The 21,877-nt window shown below is 43.1% G+C and overlaps 1 protein-coding gene across 4 annotated transcripts in view; it reads left to right on the plus strand.

Annotated features, from left to right (window-relative positions):
• The window catches only part of mtbp (MDM2 binding protein), a 136,827-nt gene that overhangs the window by 70,809 nt on the left and 44,141 nt on the right, over nt 1-21,877 (plus strand). The gene's annotated exons all lie outside the window — the stretch shown is intronic.

The raw sequence follows: 21,877 nt of genomic DNA on the forward strand, positions 1-21,877 counted from the left end.
ATTCTTTGTACTGCACAAACTAGCCCCATCCTTTTGGCTACGAGCGGAGCCAGCTGGTAGATCAGACTTTTGCCATAGCCGGTTGGCAAAACAGCGAAAACGTCCTTCTTGAAAAGGAATGAGCGGAGAGCCTCTTCCTGCTCATGTTTCAACGAAAACTCCAAGTCTAATTCTTCTAAAACTGATTCCAAAGCGGAGTCAAACGCGCGCTGTTCACTAGCCGTAGCCATCTTTCCTGCTGTGCTTTCTCCAGCGTCGCGCAGCTTTGTCGTCACTCCTGCAAAAGCCCGCCCAAAGAATCCAAACAAAAACCTTGCGTTGTGATTGGCGGGCACGATTTGATGCCCGGGTGTTTTGTTGATATGGTGCGAGGCTAGACCCACTCGCAGGCAAAAAATATTTTTGGCCGCTAGGTGGGTGGGTCTAGTTTACTAGGCTAGTTTACAATGCAAGTGATTTTTTTTTTTTTGGTAATAGAATTTAACTGCTTCAGTTTAAAAAAAATGTAAAGCTTAAGTTACTAAAGAAAGCAATATCAAATGGGTTTTGTGGTTTTATGTTCTCTCGAGCCCTTCTGCCTCAAGGTTTGACGTGTTGCACGTTCTCCGATGCGTTTTCTGCTCACCATTTGGTGTACAGTTCCTGTCAGCTCACATCAGTCACGCCATTCTCATCTGACCTTCCTCATCAGCAAGGTGTTTCTTCTTGCAGAACTATCACCCACTGGATTCATTTTGCTTTTTGCACCTAGAGACACTGGTGTGTGAGAAATTCCAGGAGATCAGCAGTTTCTGAAATATTCAAGCCAGTCTGATTTACACCAGCAACTGTCAGATACTAAGATCACACGTTTCCCCTATTATGATGTTTGATACGAGTATGAACTGAAGCTCTTAACCGGTCTGTACATAATCGTATGCATTGCGCTCCTGCCGCATGACGGGCTGATTTTGAATTATTGAAATTCGGCTGCTGTGAAACCCCTGAATCAGGCCTGGTGCAAACAGTTGACTAGAGGAGGCCGTTCAGCAAAACTCAGTGACCAAGTAAGGAGGGGATTAGTCAGAGAATCAACCAAGAGGCCAGTTATGCAATCAATACATTTTGTGGTTTTATTATACCCCTCGCTCCAAAGGAGGGGGCGCAGTATACTGGTTTACCTCTGTCTGAAACACCCTTTTTCTCAGCAACCACAAATCATAGCTACTTGGTACCAAACTTCAGCTTGGGGTTTGGTACCGTGTGCACCGTTTTCAGGTCTGTCGCACATCGACTTCCTGTTTACCGCCTGAATGTATTTACGAAACACGCACTGTGGATTTACAAAATTTTTGTAGCACTTTTCACAGCAACTACAAATCGCAGCTGCTTGATATTTGGTATCGAGCTTCAGCTTTGGGTTCTATACCGGTACCATGCGTACTGTTTTGAGGTTTGTCCCCACATCGACTTCCTGTTTACCGACTGAATGTATTTACGAAACGTATAGCGTGGATTTACAAAATTTTCATAACACTTTCTTTTCACAGCAACTACAAATCACAGCTGCTTGATATTTGGTACTGAGCTTCAGCTTGGGGTTCTATACCATGTATACCGTTTTCAGGTCTGTCGCACATCGACTTCGTGTTTACCGCCTGAATGTATTTACGAAACACGCACTGTGGATTTACAAAATTTTTGTAGCACTTTTCACAGCAACTACAAATCGCAGCTGCTTGATATTTGGTATCAAGCTTCAGCTTTGGGTTTCTATACCATGCGTACTGTTTTGAGGTTTGTCCCCACATCGACTTCCTGTTTACCGACCGAATGTATTTACGAAACGTATAGCATGGATTTACAAAATTTTCATAACACTTTCTTTTCACAGCAACTACAAATCACAGCTGCTTGATATTTGGTACCGAGCTTCAGCCTGGGGTTCTATACCGTGTGTACCGTTTTCAGGTCTGTCGCACATCGACTTCCTGTTTACCGCCTGAATGTATTTACGAAACACGCACTGTGGATTTACAAAATTTTTGTAGCACTTTTCACAGCAACTACAAATCACAACTGCTTGATATTTGGTTCCGAGCTTCAGCCTGGGGTTCTATACCATGTATACCGTTTTCAGGTCTGTCGCACATCGACTTCCTGTTTACAGACAATGAATTTACGAAACGTATAGCGTGGATTTTGACGCTATTTCAAGAAGCAAAATGCGATTTCAAAATGACAGTTCACCAGGATGCTGTTTGAAATCCCTGGGGAGAGACACTGCTCTTTACTTGCTCGTTTCAGGGTTCATTATTTGTTGAAATCAACATTCGTAATAAGTGTCCTATTCCTTCAATTGCTTGCATTCTGATACAAGCAAGAGCGGGAGGATACGCAAGTGAGCAGTAGCTCACAGTTGATCTTTGTTTGGGGGGGGATGCCAAATTACGGGGGGGGGGGGGGGGGTGTAGATAGATATACTGTATATTTGACGCACAGTCCTTATTAAGTCCATTTCAGGTTGTAAAAAAACACACCATGGAGGGTGAATAGGTATGCATGGCATTGGTGTGCATTGGGTTAGACGCTTTTCATTCTTTATGCTACAGTCAAGTCAAGTTTATTTCTATAATGCTTTTAACAATAGACGTTGTCGCAAAGCAGCTTTACAGAATTTGAACGACTTAAAGCATGAGCTAATTTTATCCCCAATGAGCATGCCTGTGGCGACGGTGGCAAGGAAAAACTCCCTCAGACGACATGAGGCAGAAACCTCGAGAGGAACCAGACTCAAAAGGGAACCCATCCTCATTTGGGCAACAACAGACAACGTGACTATAACATTAACAGTTTTAACATGAAGTCAGCTTCGTTGATGTTATAAACTCTTCACTGATGGAAACTTGAGTGCTAAACTGTTCATGACAACCGCGGTCCTAAAGTTAGCAAGTCAACTGTAGTCCTCAGCCATAAAAGCATTACTGTAAGAGTCCAGAGCGTCTTCCAAGTGTGACTTTCAACTGTCCACATGGGGCCGTCCTACACAGGAGCGATGTGATGAGACTCCAACCAGACACAGGGCACCAGGATGGATCAGATCAGGGCAAGTCAAGTTTATTTGTATAGCGCTTTTAACAATAAACATTACCGCAAAGCAGCTTTACAGAATTTGAACGACTTTAAAACATGAGCTTATTTTATCCCTAATCTATCCCCAATGAGCAAGCCTGTGGCGACGGTGGCAAGGAAAAACTCCCTCAGACGACACGAGGAAGAAACCTCGAGAGGAACCAGACTCAAAAGGGAACCCATCCCCATCCAGGAAACAACAGACATGACTATAACGTTAACAGTCCTAACAAAGTCAGCTTCGTTGATGCTATAAACCCCCCACCGACGGAAACCCGAGTGCAAAACCGTTCACGACAACTGCAGTCCCAAAGTCAGCAAATCCACTGCAGTCCCCAGCCACAAAAGCACCACTGCAAGAGTCCAGAGCATCCTTCAGGCACGACCCCCAACTGTCCACATGGGGCCACCCTCCACAGGAGTGATGCGATGAGACTCCAACCAGACACAGGGCACCAGGATGGATCAGGCAGGTCCGAGGAGCAGAAGAGGTCAGCATCTCGATCCCAGGACCGACATGTAACTCAGAGGGACAGATTTGGGAGGGGGGGGAGGGAAAACACAGGTATGCCCAATGTCACCTGAATAAGTAGGAACAGTATACATATTGCACTGAGTACAAGCAGGGACTCCGGCAACTAACTTTGACAGCATAACTAAAAGGGGAGAGCCAGAAGGTAACACAGGCATGAGGGAGCCCCGGGACATAAAGCAGCAGCCACTACACCGACAACAAACTCGAGTGAGCAAGCGAGTGGGGACTGACAGCATCCATACATCCCAGTTTACCAAAACACTATGTCTGAGGATCCTCCAGATCTACTCCTTTACCTCATAAACACCGTTAATAAAAGGCTTGACTAAACAGGTAGGTTTTCAGCCTAGACTTAAACGCTGAGACTGTGTCTGATTCCCGAACACTACTTGGAAGGCTGTTCCATAACTGTGGGGCTTTGTAAGAAAAGGCTCTGCCCCCTGATGTAGCCTTCACTATACGAGGTACCAGCAGATAGCCTGCACCTTTTAATCTAAGTAGGCGTGGCGGGTCATAGAGGAGCAGAAGTTCACTCAGGTACTGTGGTGCGAGACCATTCAGTGCTTTAAAGGTCAATAGTAGTACTTTATAATCAATATGAAATTTGATTGGGAGCCAATGCAGTGTGGATAAGACAGGGGTGATGTGGTCATATCTTCTAGTTCTAGTAAGGACTCTTGCTGCTGCATTTTGAACTAACTGGAGCTTGTTTATGCACTTATTGGAACATCCAGACAGTAAGGCATTACAATAATCCAACCTGGAGGTAACGAAAGCATGAACTAGTTTTTCCGCGTCATGTAGTGACATTAAATTTCTTATCTTAGCAATATTTCTGAGATGAAAGAAAGCTGTCCGGGTGATGTCATCAATGTGAGTTTTGAATGAAAGACTGGGGTCAATAATCACTCCGAGGTCTTTTACTGCTGCACATGAAGAAACAAAGGCCATCCAGAGTTACTGTGTAATCAGAAAACTTACTTCTAGTTGCATGTGGTCCGAGTACAAGTACTTCAGTCTTGTCAGAGTTAAGCAGAAGGAAGTTAATAAGCATCCAGTGTCTGTCCTTCACACATTCCTCAATTCTATTGAGCTGGTGTCTCTCATCAGGTTTTGCAGAAACATACAACTGTGTGCCATCAGTATAACAGTGGAAACTAATACAGTGTTTACGAATAATATCACCCAGAGGTAACCGATATAAAGAAAAACAGTGGACCGAAGACAGAACCTTGTGGAACACCAAACTTTACCTCAGTACGTCTAGAAATATCACCATTTAAATCAACATACTGATAGCAATCAGTTAAATAAGAGCTGAGCCAGGAGAGGGCTGTTCCCTTAACTCCCACAACATTTTCTAGTCTATCCAGAAGAATGGAATGATCAATGGTATCAAATGCTGCACTAAGGTCAAGCAACACAAGCAGCGAGACACAGCCCTGATCAGACGCCAACAGTAGGTCGTTTACTACTTTAACCAGAGCTGTCTCTGTGCTATGAGGTCTAAATCCTGACTGATACATTTCATGGATGTTATTCCTGTGTAAATATGAGCATAACTGCTGTGCCACAGCTTTTTCAAGGATCTTGGCGATAAAGGGGAGGTTTGATATTGGCCGATAATTGGACAGCTGACAGGGATCAAGGTCAGGTTTTTTAATCAGGGGTTTGATAACTGCGAGTTTAAAGGATTTGGGTACATAGCCAATCCTAAGAGAAGAATTTATTATTTTTAGAAGCGGTTCAATTACTTCAGGTATTATCTGTTTGAATAGACGTGTAGGTAAGGGATCTAGTACACAAGTTGAGGCTTTTGATGCCGAGATTAATGAAAGTAATTCAGTTTCTCTAAGGGGAGTAAAACATTCTAATTGCTGATCTGATATAGTTATATTGTTAACTACAGGGTCACTTAAAGCCAATTTATGCTGACAACCCAGTCCTCGCAGATAGCGTCGCAGACAGTGTCTGCGTAGCCCCCCCACCTTCGCAGACGCTCTGCGCGCACCTCCCAAAAATTGTGACCACCGCAGAAGCCTCGCAGACAGCGTCGCAGACAAGAGGGCTCTGATTGGTCCACTCTACATCCGCTGTACGCGCACTTCCGCTTCCCTACTTTCCCGGTTTGTTTTGTTTTCACGACCGGCATTTTTAAAAACACGAGCGAAGATGGAGCAGCACGAAGAGCGGTTGATCGAGGAAGTGAGGAAGTACGTACGTCTATACGACTCCATTTCTAGTCATTATAAGTAACCGGAGGATAAACACTCCACTAACCACACCCACCAACTACTCCTAGCGACTTCGCGCCCCCTCGCGTTGTGGCGGTGAATAACATCGCGCACGCCTATTACTCCCCGCTCAACGATAAATTACAACTGTCTGCGAAAAGCTATCTGCGAAAGCCTTGTCGCAAGAGCATGCAGAGGCCTTTACATTGTCTGACCTTAAATTAGTAGTTTGAATTTTTTGTCGGATATTCTCAATTTTGTCATTAAAAAAAATTCATGAAGTCGTTGCTATTACATACTACAGGTGTGCATGTGTCTATAGTGGACTTATTCCTGGTTAATTTTGCTACGGTATTAAATAGGAATCTAGGATTATTTTTGTTATCTTCTATTAGGGAGGAGAGATATGTTGATCTAGCAGCACTAAGAGATTTTCTATACTTCAGGAAGCTCTCCTTCCATGCCAATTTGAACGCTACCAATTTTGTTTGACGTCATTTACGTTCCAATTTTCGAGTGGTCTGTTTTAAAGTGCGAGTGTCATCATTATACCAGGGTGCTAATTTTTTTTTTGTCTGACCATTTTCCTTTTAAGAGGAGCTACATTATCTAAAGTATAGCCGAACGTTGACTCTAAGCATTCAGTTGCCTGATCAAGTTCTGCAGGGGCTGACAGTGACCTAATCAAAGTTGATAACTCTGGGAGATCATTTATAAAGATCTGTGCAGTAGTTGACGTGAATGTACGTTTAATACAGTAGCGTGGTGAGGTGCGTATATTATTACTCAGACATATTTTGAATGAGATGAGATAATGATCTGAGAACTTCAGACTGTGGAAGTGTGACTATATTTTCTACGTTTAACCTGAAAGTATTAAATCGAGGGTGTGACCACCATTATGGGTCGGTGCTATGACATTCTGATTAATCCCTACTGAATCTAAAATGGACACGCATGCTGTTTTCAAAGGGTCTTCTGGGTTATCGAAGTGAATATTAAAATCTCCGACAACTAAAGCTTCGTCTAAGGAAATAACCAGGTCTGAGATAAAATCTGCAAATTCAGAAAGAAACTCAGAATATGGCCCCGGGGGCCTATAAATAATAAGTAACGGAATTAACTGGTTAGACCTATTTTTCAAGGCTACATACATTATATGAGTATAAAGAACTTCAAATGTATTCAATTTATGACCAGGTTTTTGTGTTACACCTAGATAATCATTATAAATAACCGCAACGCCTCCTCCTCTGCCAGTTAGACGAGGCTGGTGTATATAACTGTATCCAGGAGGACTTGCTTCATTTAATGCTATATATTCATTTGGCTTAATCCATGTTTCTGTTCAACAAAGTACATTAAACTCCTGATCAGTAATGAGTTCATTAACCATTAGCGCTTTAGATGTAAGAGATCTAATATTTAATAGCCTCACCTTTAGATCAAAGGTGCTGGCAGCAGCTGTACAGTCAGTATGATCTAATTTGATATTGATTAGGTTACTGGAACAAACTCTCTGAAAATTTCTACTTTTTTGTTGAGCTCGGGGAACAGACACAGTCTCGATGTAGTGGATCCTGAGTGACGACTCTGTGCAGCTAGCAGACGGTCGGTTTAGCCTGTTTGTCTGCTCCCTGGCCTTGGCTCTGGATTGTCAGAAATTATGACCTATGCTGCAGGAAACGAGAGCAGCACCTTCCCAAGTGGGCTGGATACCGTCCCGCCCTAACAGGCCAGCAGTGCCCTCAAAATTAGCCCAATTATCTATAAAGCCCACACTGTTTTCAGAGCACCACCTGGACAACCAGCAGTTCAGCGACCATAACCTGCTGTAAGCTACATCGTCACGCCGCATTGGGATGGGGCCAGAGTATATTATGCCGCTTTTCCACTACAAACGCGGCTGAGTCGGGCTGAGCCGTGCCGTGCCGAGTCGAGCTGAGCGGGGCTGTTGGAGTTGCATTTCGACTACAGCCGCGCTGAACCGTGCTGGCTGGAAGTGGGTGGACACATTGGGTGGAGTTAGCGAAAGTGGGTGGACGTCAGGTGATGTCGTTAAGCAGCGCAAACAGTGACATCAGTGATCTTTTAAGCGGTAGTCTCACGACCCGAATAGTAAACAATAAACATGGAGGACATGGAGTCGTTAGTGTTGCTGGTCTTGGTGCTGTGGCTTGTTGTCACCGACAACGCGGACAGATACTGGCAAGAGCGTATAGATGAGGCGAGGCGCATAAGGCTTCAGAAATTCTCGTAATTCGTAATTCTTCTCCTTCCGGGTTTGCGGTGTTTACAGATCCCAGCGCGCTCGCGGGGCGTGTGTGGGCATGTGAGGACACTCCTCCTCACCAATCAGTGCACAGGGGAGTGTCTGCTCACGCCCCCAGCCTCACTCGGCACGGCTTGGCTCGCTTCAGCCCCACTCCAAAACGGTGCGAGTTTTAGGGGCTAAGCAGGGCTGAAGCGAGCTGAATCGTGCTGGTTTTTGGTAGTCGAAACGCGAGCCGTGTCGGGCTGAAGTGAGCTGAAGCGAGCTGAAGTGAGCTGAAAAAGGGTAGTGGAAAAGGGCCATTACAGCATCGGACATCGCCTTCGCTAATTTAAACACCTCTACAAAGTTACTCTTAGTAACCTCAGACTGACGAAGGCGTATATCATCAGCTCCTGCATGGATAACTATCTTTGAGAACCTGTGCTTGCCTAGGACCCTAAGATTAAAATGTGCCTGCAGCACATTTTAATAAAAGTGCCTGCAGCACTCGCATCGTTTCAGCATGCCTTCTCATTAGAGCTGGATTGAAAGCCCTCCACAGTCTGATCAAATCCCATAGCACCTGAAGCCAGCTGGACCTTAGCAAACACATGAAAGGGGGAGAAGGAAAAACTCCCCCACCCTGCAGTGTCCACTTCGTGCGCTTGCACTTGTCTGTATCCGAGTGGTGGAGGCTGTAGCGTCCCGTAGCTAAACTGAGCCTGTGTTGCACCGCTGACTTCATCAGCCCTTGTTGTTGAGTTCTCTGCCGAAGCAGCCTTTAACTCAGGGGTGGGCAATTATTTTTTCCATGGGGCCACATGAGAAACAGAAAATTTTGTGGAGGGCCGGACCAAAAGGCTGAACTAAATTCTGCATAATATTAATTGTATTTCTTTATCTAAAGCAGTAAATAACATTGTTTTTACAAGCTGCTAAGACTGGTAAGAGTCTGGAAAAAATGAGGTTGCCTTCCAAAAAATGTCATTTATTCAATCAAATTTCCCAAAACAATGGTTAACAAAATGTCAACGTTTGTACCTTTTTTTTTTTTTTCAGTCACATTCACCCCAAAACACAATAAAGACATCACAATATTGTCTTTCTACTCCAAATATCAAGTAAGATACATCATATTATAATAATGATGCCCACATTTGTAGTCTAATCACCTCATTTGGTGTTTTTCAGTTTTTTATTTGTTCAGTGAGAGAAATCTAGTCTCTGTTGGTCTTTAACGAGTGCATCAGAGTCAGGTTGAATGTCTGAGGTGGAGATGCGAAGCACAGCTGACAAATGATCATCGGTGAGAGAGGATCTATACCTGGATTTGTTAAACTTCATCACTGAAAACGTCGATTCGGTGTACTGTAGGTATCAGATCTACAGATCGGCTCAGGCTCCGGCGCCTGCTGGTGACGTCACACTATGTGATTGGCTGGACCGTTTGAAGGATGACGTACAAGTTTGTGGTTGGTCTGGACAAATTACGGAAGTAGTTATCGCGGGATTAGGTTTCGTGGGATTTCATGTCATGTTCATGTCGCGCGCATTGCGTTTTTGTTGAACACAACTTCAAAATAAAAGCAATGCACATTCAGGCCATGCATGAGGTAAAATTAGAAAATACGTTTATTTTGTAATTTCTAATTAACCTTACGCGGGCCGGTCAGAATGAACCAAAGGGCCGGATGCGGCCCGCGGGCCGTAAAATGCCCAGGTCTGCTTTAACTGAAGAATAAACGAATACATCAGATTTTGGATCTCAGTCCTTGAGCGTTTCTTCAGTGGGATTTTATCTGAATGTCTCTAACGTCTATGGTATGAGGTTCAAAAGAGCACCATATTGAATTGTCTGACTTAAATAACATTAGACATGTGTGAAAGTACAGAATTTAATGAGCTTGATTTAATTTGTCTAGGCTCGTACGATTTCTTTATTGATTCATGTTTTATGGTAATGCAGTGGTTTGGTGTTCACGACAGCCCTGAATAGCTCTTTGTGCTCATAATTTGTGTAAGCGTTAAGATCGCTGCTGGAGTTGTTTGTCAAGGTAAATTACTGTTCTGTTCTTCGGTGGAGGTTTGCTCATAGTTTCCTACTGGAATCAAGAGATTGTGCCAAACCACAAATGCTCCTGTAATCATTTAAAGGACATGAAACACAAATGCACGCTATATCAGTTTCTTTCCATTAAAAATATGAAATAATTGCATCAACAAATACAAAGTTATCTATTAAATTCAGCAAAATCGTTATATTCGTGATGATTATATGGCATTTCTGCTCGAGCTCCGATATGCATATTTTACAACCGGAAGAGCCGCTGTCACGTGATCATACGTCACAAAAACTTTCGGGTACAGCACAAGCGGGTAGATGAATATGGAGAAGTGTGAATCGTGATGACGAATGTGACAAAATAGTTTTTGTGTCTTGGATGACAAGAAAATTGTTTCGTTTTTAGTGTTTAACGTACATTGAACATCATGGTGTATTGCGACCTCCCAGTCAGTCAGACGCGCTGTTACTCCTGTTAGCAATGTAGCTAGGCTCAGCATGGCCAACGGTATTTTTTGGGGCTGTAGTTAGATGCGACCAAACTCTTCCGTGTTTTTCCTGTTTACATAGGTTTATATGACCAGTGACATGAAACAAAGTTCAGTTACACAAATTGAAACATGGCGATTTTCTATGCTATGGAAAGTCCGCACTATAATGACAGGCGTACTAACACCTTCTGCGCGCTTCGACACCTTCACTCGGAGTTGTACCATTATTTTTTAGACAGGGCGGACGGACCAGGGCATTCGCCCACCTGGCCGTGCCCGACGAGGAGCGCTCTCGGCCGGCTTGGGAGGCAGACGGCAGCCCCTCCTGGAAGTGTGGTTTTACCATGGGCCTCATGCGGTAAGGATTAGTATTATAATTCTGGGTGTATCAATTATTGATTATCATAATTCTGACTCGTTTCTCATCTCATCTCATTATCTGTAGCCGCTTTATCCTTCTACAGGGTCGCAGGCAAGCTGGAGCCTATCCCAGCTGACTACGGGCGAAAGGCGGGGTACACCCTGGACAAGTCGCCAGGTCATCACAGGGCTGACACATAGACACAGACAACCATTCACACTCACATTCACACCTACGGTCAATTTAGAGTCACCAGTTAACCTAACCTGCATGTCTTTGGACTGTGGGGGAAACCGGAGCACCCGGAGGAAACCCACGCGGACACGGGGAGAACATGCAAACTCCACACAGAAAGGCCCTCGCCGGCCACGGGGCTCGAACCCAGAGCCTTCTTGCTGTGAGGCGACAGCGCTAACCACTACACCACCGTGCCGCCCGCTGACTCGTTTCGCCATTTTGAATGTTTTCATCTCGGACTCTGGAAGCATTGTATCTCAATCAATCTCGAAAAATATCAGCAAAAAAAAACTAGCTTGCAACGGACTTTAGCTAGATCTATGATGAACTTTCAATGTATGATACAAAAATAAAACTTCTTTCAACAGATCATTAACCTTTGAGCAGAATTGTTTTTAACTTACCAGGAAGTGTTATCGAGCCGACCGCTTTCAGTTTCATGGGGACTGAATGAACTCTCACTCTCAGAATCATCTGACCCGTCAGAGTAAAGACAAGCTCTATGTTCATGTGAATTTCCAGCTATCGGTTTGAATTGATAGGGTCTAACTTCACATCTCTGTGAAACATCGGGAATGTCACTGTCGATGGTGTCCATTTCGGTAACCTGTTTACATTAGATTCCCAAGCGCTGGCTCCTTGGAAAGTTTTTGTGACGTCACGGGTCACGTGACCGCTTAGCTAATTAACGAATCATTGTTTTACGCTGATGTATAAAAAAGTTGAATAATGTGGTGATTTTCACATTTTTGACGCCCTGCAGTGATTTAGATGGCATTTCTTATGTCCTTTATACATAATTATACCCAGAAAAAAATCCATGTCCCATATCCTTTAAAGGAGCCATAGAATGGAAAACCTGGGCGAGTTGAAAAAGGAGAGTTTGGTACATGGAACTGCCATACTGTAAACCTCAAACACTGTTGTCTCCTTCACATGCAAATCCTGCATGTTGCTGGGTCTCACGTGACATCACATCTGCCTCATTAGTTATTCAAAACTTTAGCTGGTGGTCTACCAAAGCTCGGTTGACAAAGCGTCTGTACAGAGAAGGTGCATTGCTCACATGAAAATTGCCTTACGCTTGCGTTGTTTTAGGTTGTTCGTATCGATCAAACCGTAAAACTGAAAAGTTTCTTCAGGGTTCCCTGTGAACGAACACAGGATTTCATAAAAGGACGTCGAGAAAGGTGGCTTTTGAACCTCTCACTGAAATCGAAGGGAGCCGAGTCGAAGCACGCTCAAGTTTGTAGTGATCGCTTGGTGGAAAGGTTTGTATCTCCCTCTCAGTGATGTCCTTAGTGTGTTCCAAGGACTTTTCTTGCTATGTCTTTTTTTTTTTTTTTTTTAAAAGTCACGAAGTGCTAAAGTCCCCAGCTGTTTGTTTACTCCTGTGACATCACGAGAGGTTGGCTGGCTCTCAGCGGGACCCCTTCAATCAGTGTAAGGACACAAAGGTTAAAATAAATCAAGATTTTTAATGTTATGCCAGGAAATTAAACAGAAAAGGTATCTCAAAGTCCAATGTTCAAACGAAGATGGATTCCCAAAAGTCAAACTCAAACAATGTCTCTGGCTTTAGAACAAAATTATAGGCAGGTTTCCTTCAGTTCAGTATCCTTTCCACAGAACAAACAATCTTCTGCCTTACTTTGAGTCCAGTCAACAATCCCTGTAGTCTTCGGCCCGGTGGCAGCCCAGTAGCAGGCGTTCGGAACACAGGTAAGTATTTCAGTGCAAAAATCCCTCCGGTAAGAATTCCAGATAAGCAGTTCGATGAATATCACCGCCCAGCAGGATCCATTCAGCAGGAGAGTCCATGAACCTCGCTCCTCTCTCCTTCACATTCAGGGCCCGTTTACACGAGGACGCTGTCGGGTAAAAACGACTAAATATTTTATCGGAAGTGCCTTTCGTCTACACGGGGACGGCGTTTCCGAGGCTGAAAAACGGAAAAAATTGAAAACGCCTTCCAGAGTGGATAAGTTAAAAACAGCCCCCGTTGCATATCCGTCTAAACTACCCAATACGCGAAACTCTGCTCGGATCTGCTCACGTCGGGTACGCGTTTACGTCATACATATATCATATACTGTACATGTCAGCCCGGGGAGTAAGAAAGTAAGTAAAAAAGTAAGAGCATGTCTGATTACATCGATCCAACGGACCTTCAAGCTGCTCTGGCAGCTTTAATAAACGTCCAGGAGTCCTTCGAACATCTATACCGAATCTGCACATATACCGTTAATGAACAGAGGCGGGTATAGTATGCTCTTACTTTCTTACTTACTTTCTTACTTACCATAGCCAGAGTAGTCAAAGTTTTCGCGGCGCAGATGTGCAGATCAGACAAGACGGAAGACGTTGCGCATGCGTGCAGACATAGTGGAGGTCTTTCACAGCGCCGCCTGGCTGCCTGGCATGCACATCCAATTGAATTCCACACATTTATGCGTCACCGTATAGACGCAGATTTCCTCCTTGAAAACGGTCGTGTAGACGCGGAAAAAAGTGAGAATGAAAATGGACTTTTGCGTGTTTGTTTCAGACAGTCCCCATGTAAAGTGGGCCTCAGACTGGGAGTTTTGAGCTCTCACAAAGCCCTCTTACTCATTAGGCCCTCACTGGCCACAGGTGTGCTGCCGTGTAGTGTGCTGAGGGGTGACGTTCCTAACTCCACCACCAGATGGAGTTATAGCTGCCAGTGGTTGGAGCCATCTGCGGGGGATATAGCGCCCCTCCAGGACGCAGCCTCTCGGGATGTCACACTCCTCACAAAGTCCATATGCATGAAGGTCGCGACAAAATTCTTACCCAGCCATACAGTTACAATGCGCCGTGATCACGTCTCCGTCTTATTTAACTAAGATCCAGGTCTTTAAAGGGGTTTCTGATGATCTTTGTGAATGATATTTACCTGAGAGATAAGAGCCAACACGAGTGAGAATCAAGCCAGCTGTTTGTTTACCCTTCTTCAAGTTGCAGCGCGGCGGCACGGTGGTGTAGTGGTTAGCGCTGTCGCCTCACAGCAAGAAGGTCCGGGTTCGAGCCCCGTGGCCAGCGAGGGCCTTTCTGTGTGGAGTTTGCATGTTCTCCCCGTGTCCGCGTGGGTTTCCTCTGGGTGCTCCGGTTTCCCCCACAGTCCAAAGACATGCAGGTTAGGTTAACTGGTGACTCTAAATTGACCGTAGGTGTGAATGTGAGTGTGAATGGTTGTCTGTGTCTATGTGTCAGCCCTGTGATGACCTGGCGACTTGTCCAGGGTGTACCCCGCCTTTCGCCCGTAGTCAGCTGGGATAGGCTCCAGCTTGCCTGCGACCCTGTAGAACAGGATAAAGCGGCTAGAGATAATGAGATGAGAAGTTGCAGCGCTTTGTTGTAAAGATGCGAACGAAAAGCTTAAAAAAAAAAATACTTGCACGGGCAAAAACAATACAGGATTCATTCGGCAGCGACTTGATCCCGAGGTCCTTTACCCAGCCACATACAAAAAAAAGTTGTAAGCCTCCATACTCTTCCACACTTTCATCTGTTTTGCGGTGTAGAAGGACGTCTGCAACACCAGATAGTTCGAGATGTCGGGGAACTTGACTGAAGGGTAGTTTTCGAGATCGTATGACAAATCCTTCTTTCCCAGACTGTAGGGGTCAATTCTATTGCACATAGCAATCTTCTGAATATATCTAAAGCCAGCAGTGGCTTCTAGATTATAAGCGTACTCTGATAACTTATCGCTAGTTGTTTGCACTACGGCAGCCGTTTAGACCACCAGCTATTTCACTTCCGGTAAAACCACTTAGAAAAGTCACATGACTGAAACCCAACAATACAAAAGAGGGCAGTAAAACAGGCCAATTCCAGTATCCCGGAGCGTTTCGTAACAGTCGTGACTTGTTTAATGTTTACGCCCCCAAAATTTGCTTACACCAGCCCAAGTTCAAATTATATTACCATGTGCCTGCACAGGTGAAAATTCACTATTTTTGCAGGTATCATGAAGGACAATTGTCATTGCGTAAATACGAGATGAAGTGTGGTTGGTGCGCCAGTGATTATTTGGGGGGGGGTTAAATACATATCCCTGTTCTTTGTTTCGTCTGCGCAGTGCAGTGTCTGGTTTGTTAGCTCTGCAGCCCTGTTGGGAACCAGCACGTCTCTAAAAATCAACTCTTCAGAGATCTCTGTATGTTGAGCTACAGCCTTACCTCATCTATCTTATTAGCGAGCAACCCAACATTTGCAAGCAAAATACTTAGCAGAGAAGGTCTGTGCGGTACACTTTATAGCCTGGCCTGCATCCCAGCATGCTCTTGCTTTCTTCCACAGTGCCTCCTTCATCTCTTTCTGGCCGGCGTGCTGATCCAAGGAGCTGCCGGTGCCCTGGCTATGTCTTTTAGGATGCTACTGTATTCGCTAAAAACTTGTTCACAACTTCATCTGATGTTACGCTTTTCCTTGTGGCTCTATGAACAATTCGCACTGGCGACTAAACTTCACATTAAAGGAGAACTGAAGTCATTTTTAAACTTGCTTTATTTCTTAATTAACGTGTCCTTCAATTATGTTTTCGGTTTTAGTAACCTTATATCGTGACTCGTATTGGCAACTAACTCCAATTAAATATTATACTTATCGGCCTATTCGGTTTTTAGCCATGTTGTTGAATTTAGTTTGTTTGGTCCACGGCAGGCGTCGCTTATCCGTGTGATCTTCACGAGACTTGTGCGAGACTTCGAAACGTGAAGCGTCAGCCAGGTGTCAGTGCCGCCATTTTTGAAAACTGTTTTCCAACGAAGTATTGCACAAAAACGACTTTAAATGGTGATTACTGCCTACTTTTTTTTCAAACTTTCCTGATCGCTATCAAAACAAACAAAACTTCCGGCTTGATTACGTCAGAATTCGAAAAAGGGCGCGTGCGTCTTTTGACAACGTTGGCAGATGTTGGTGACTCTGATTTCCGCTCTGTTTTACTTCCGTCCTACACGTTTTTTATATATATAATGTATTACATAGCATATTTCAAACACTCATAACTTGCTATAGCAGCGACAAAATAGTGATCAAAAATGCGTTCCGATATTTAATAAAATGAGAAATAGAATTTTGATAATAAAAATTTGCCTTCAGTTCTCCTTTAATATAAGAAAGATAAGTAAATGGTATAAATGGCATCCGTATGGAGAGCGCAGAGCTGCTGCGTCTGGATGCACCGCCGCACGTTCTCTCGCTCACTCTTTCAAAACACACACCATACGGCTGTTTGTCATTGCCGGTGATGATTCTTCAGTAAAAGGGTATTGATAAATTCTGAAGCTTTTTTTTGTTCTACTTTTTGTGGTAAAGTCTGAGTTTTCTAGGAAAACCAGTATTCTAGGAAAACCAACATTTCCAATACATTTTAAACAATACTCTAATTCTGATATTGACTCTGAGACATAAGTCAGCAGCAGAGGTGGACAGTAACGAAGTACGTTTACTTGAGTACTGTACTTAAGTACACTTTTTGAGTATCTGTACTTTACTTGAGTATTTTTTATTTTTTTTTTAAACTTATGACTAACTTCACTACATTTGAAAGACAAATATCGTACTTTTCCAGGGCTTTCCACTAAGGCTCATACTAGCCAGCCATGACAAATAAGTAGCCAGCCGGGGAGGGGGGGGGGTGGTAGTAAACACAAAATAAACTCCTGTGCACGCAGTTCCCAGGATTAAATGTATTTTCCACAGACCACTTATTTATTCACTTTACTCAAATACAAAGTAAAATGGCAGTAAATCTTTCTTTTCTTGCGTTCAGCTGACAAACTGAGGTTGCAGGTCATTATAACCTAAAACGTACAAGTAAAAATACTCTGAAATAAAAGTTAAATATCATTCAACAAAAGTCCAGAATGCTACCAGCACTTCAGAATACGTTTAAATAGTTTTATCCCCATTTCCGTCTTAATCATCTTCACGATGACTATCTTCCCATTCAGGATCAGAGTCCATGCCCAGCTCAAAAAGGGCCCTACTGAGATTCTCCCTGGTGCTTGCCACACCTTCTCCCTCAACCTGGACATTTTTGTCCATTTCAGCCTTCCTCTTCATCTTCTTTCTCCTCAATGAGGTTGACTTGGATTCCGGTGCTGATGAGTGTTGGCATGCTGACCTCAGAATAATCTTTACCCCCAACTCTGGGAAGAGTTTTGAGAGATGGGAGGTTCCTGGCTTGTAAATCTTTTATTTTCGGTGCATGACACATTCACGCAACTGAGCATGCTATGAATTAACAACAACAACGGTCTGCAGTGGCGGCTACACAAACACTCAGCGAACATTTCTCCATTTGTGTATGAAAACACACTCCAACCACTCAGTTTGGTTTCATTTACAACCAACGGTGTCTTTTGATGCCAGCATGTAATTGAACGAGAGAAGACTGGTTTACCGGAGACAAAATAAGCGTTATCTCTGCTTCTGTTCCCTCCGATGTCTCCTCCGACGGCCCCGACACACTACTGCCTCCGCCGAGTGTGCACGCACACACACACCGCATGTCGGGGCCGCGGATGAGTTATTCTCCCTTGATCAACGAAGTCTGCGGGGAATTTGTGGTTATTATCGGTACAAACAGCGCGAATCACAACTTAAATGAGTGCGGTTCAGTTTGACATTATTGTCAGTCCGTTAGATAAACATTTAATTTTATTAAAATTGAAAATGAATATTTAGAGCCTGTGGGCTACAAAAATAATAGTTATTAAAGTAGCCGGCTGGATTTAATTGTGTAGTCGGCTGTATGGCAGGCAGCCGGCGCTTGTGGAAAGCCCTGCTTTTCTCTCCACTACATTTCTATGAAGGTCCTCGTTACTATGAAGCAGCTTTGAAAGTGGAGGGTTTTTTTTTCTCCTCTTCTTTCCTTTTCTCTTCTAAAACGTGATTGATTTTTTTTTGCAGGTGACACTGAGACAACCGATCAGTAATCACTAGGGTCACGTCCATAGACTGGATAAAATCAAGATCGGTGATTTCTCAGCAGCATTATTTAACACGATCAGTTGACGGCAGAATGGAAGGAAGTGTTTTTTCTGGAGACTGCACGCACCCACAGTTCTATAGCTAGAACCCACGTTTCAGTTTTCTGAAAGGATTAAAGATTCATTTCGTTTTAAATGTTTGCTTTGTTTGCCTAAAACGAAGCACATCACAGCCTACAAAAACTCGCTGTCCAACCTGTGGAAGCATATTGAAGTATATAAATGTTTTATTCCAAGAGAAAGCTTGCAATGAAGTTGTCTGTGCTTTTAGAACTAGCGATAACGTTGCAATAGCTACACTACCGTTCAAAAGTTTGGGGTCACTTTGAAATGTCCTTATTTTTGAAAGAAAAGCACTGTTCTATTCAATGAAGATCACTTTAAACTAATCAGAAATCCACTCTATACATTGCTAATGTGGTAAATGACTATTCTAGCTGCAAATGTGTGGTTTTTGGTGCAATATCTCCATAGGTGTATAGAGGCCCATTTCCAGCAACTCTCACTCCAGTGTTCTAATGGTACAATGTGTTTGCTCATTGCCTCAGAAGGCTAATGGATGATTAGAAAACCCTTGTACAATCATGTTAGCACAGCTGAAAACAGTTGAGCTCTTTAGAGAAGCTATAAAACTGACCTTCCTTTGAGCAGATTGAGTTTCTGGAGCATCACATTTGTGGGGTCGATTAAATGCTCAAAATGGCCAGAAAAATGTCTTGACTATATTTTCTATTTATCTTACAACTTATGGTGGTAAATAAAAGTGTGACTTTTCATGGAAAACACAAAATTGTCTAGGTGACCCCAAACTTTTGAACGGTAGTGTATGCATTCTGGTTAGTCAAAGGACTTCCTACGGATTTTCCCGTCAAGTTGCCGTAGCCTTGTCCACGGCTAACGTTAACACATAGCTAGTTAACTTGGACACTCTTAGTTAGCATGTAAAAACGGAGTTACGTTAACTTATCTGAAGTCCTTTCAGAAATATGTTTTAGCATAATTTTGCCAAATAAACAATGTAGAAATCTTTCTTTTCTAGTAACATTAGCTACCCAATATGATTTCGAGTTTGAAAAGGGTTTGCTAGCATGTCAGGTGGAGTTTCACGGACTAGCTAGCTTAACGTTAAACCACCATGATGCACAGCATGTGTTCATTTTGTGAAATTCACATTAATGTGGCAATAATACAACAATGTGTTGACAGAAAATGTACTTTTAATACTTAAGTATTTTTAAAAGCAAGTACTTTAGTAAAAATTTGACTGGACAACTTTCACTTGTATCGGAGTAACATTTGACCAGTGGGATCTGTACTTGGACTTAAGTAATGAAGTTGGGTAATTTTTGTCCACCTCTGGGCAGCAGTATGACCTTTTTCACTCAAGAGTGATGCACGCTGGAACATCCACACTGACACACAGTTATCTCCAGTGATGGGAATAACAGTGTTAGAAATAAACGGCGTTACTAACGGCGTTACTTTTTTTAGTAACGAGTAATCTAACTAATTACTTTTTACATCGTTATAACGCCGTTCCCGTTACTTACAATAAAATACTATGCGTTACTTTATTAAAGCTGTTCTCATCTGGCACGCTGCTCGTTCAGCCTTTCTTTCCTCTGCTTTAGTGTGGGGCGGGGAGACGCGAGACAACGGCACAGTAAGCCAATCAGAGTAGATTTGGATAACATGCGTAGGTAGGCTCCACCTACTGCACTACTGCGCACACTTTCAATCGGAAGACCCAGCGATGGCGAGCGGTCAGCCCAGCACTGCGCTTTCACACTGGAAATACAGCATTACTTTTCATTACTTGAAATAAAAGGCAAAAATGTCTGCGTGCAATGCACATTATGTCGAGGAACAAAGCGTTTGTCCTCGTCAGTGGCCAGTAATTAGTAACAATTTTAATAACTACAAAAATATATTAAATTTGATAGATGTCTTCTCTCACATTGTCCCACAAAAATATTAATATAGTGTAGGTAACGTTACTAAGGCCATTATTAAAAAATGTTCCGTTTCCGGTCCACCGGCCGGGTGAGTGCCGTTTGTGCGGGTGAAATTTTTTTTTTTAACGCCGGTTTTTCGACATTTTTTTCGGGCTCGTAAATCTAAACTCGAACTTGACATTTACGCATTCCCAGGGCTTTCCACTAAGGCTCATACTGCCTCTGCCGAGTGCGCGCGCACACCGCATGTCGGGGCCGCGGATGAGTTACTCTCCCCTGATCAACGAAGTCGGCGGGGAATTTGTGGTTATTATCGGTACAAACAGCGCGAATCACAACTTAAATGAGTGTGGTTCAGTTTGACATTATTACCAGTCCGTTAGATAAACATTTAATTTTATTAAAATCGAAAATGAATATTTAGAGCCTGTGGACTACAAAAATAGTCATTAAAGTAGCCGGCTGGACTTAATTGCGTGGCCGCAGCCGGCGCTTGTGGAAATCCCTGTCGAATCAGCTCTGCGCATGCGCCGTGCGGCACAAAAAAATGGCAGCCACCATGAAGGAAGGAGATCCGGAGTTTTCAAACATTTGCTTAAGTGTGAAATCGCAAAATGGTATTCTAGCGAACAACAAAATAGTAAAGATTCAGAAAAACAAATCATTCAGTGATCATTTGAATAGTGTAATTTCATCCGAACTAGGCCTAACGCTCGCTTTAGAACTACAAATAGTCCGTGTGTCGGACATTTTAAGTACCTTTTGTAAAAGTTTTGCAAATGTTGCAGTCAGCATTTAAAATGCTAACTTAGTTTTTGTACAAGTTTCAGTTGATTAAACTGTCATATTGTATTAAGTGTGTCTGCTTTTGTAATAAAAAAGTACTGAAAGAAAAAGCAAACACAGTATTGCAATTTCTTATCCATCCATATATAATTTAAAAAAAAATTTAAAAAAAAATCCCTCCCTCCCGACTGAAAAATTTTTTTTGCTCACCCGGTGGACGGGAAACGGATTTTTTTTTTTTTTAAGGATGGCCTAACTGGTTCTGTTAAGTGTCCATTTCAGTCATTAAACACATTTAACATTCACTTTTATTATAATTACATTAATTGAATTTTTTTTTGGGGGGAGGACACAAAATGTAACGGAATAATTACTTTCCCTGGTAATTAGTTACTTTTATGACAAAGTAACTCCGTTACTTTTTGGGGAAAATAACTAGTAACTATAACTAATTACTTTTTGAAAGTAACGTGCCCAACACTGGTTATCTGTTCCTTCTGTAAGAATAACACTGTTCTCGTTTAGGTTATATCAAGAGCGCTGTAGCTTTTCAGCCAGTTGTATACTATCTTTAAGCACCCACAGTTCATTCACTTTTTTTTTCCCTCCAATTTGATGTGAATTCTCAAAGCAAAAAATGCTCTTTAGCATCAACGCCTCTCAAGTTATACAGTATGTTGGTGATGATCTCCAGTTTTCCTCGCAGGCAACTTTCCTCTCTGCCTTCATGTCTGAAATGACCACACTTGTGAGCTCGCAATCGGGAGTCATGAGCAAGACGGATTCGTTGAAAGTGTGCAGGATAAACTATCTGCTGTTGTGATTC

This window comes from Neoarius graeffei, chromosome 5 (assembly GCF_027579695.1).
Source record: "Neoarius graeffei isolate fNeoGra1 chromosome 5, fNeoGra1.pri, whole genome shotgun sequence".
NCBI classification, from domain to species: Eukaryota; Metazoa; Chordata; class Actinopteri; order Siluriformes; family Ariidae; genus Neoarius; species Neoarius graeffei.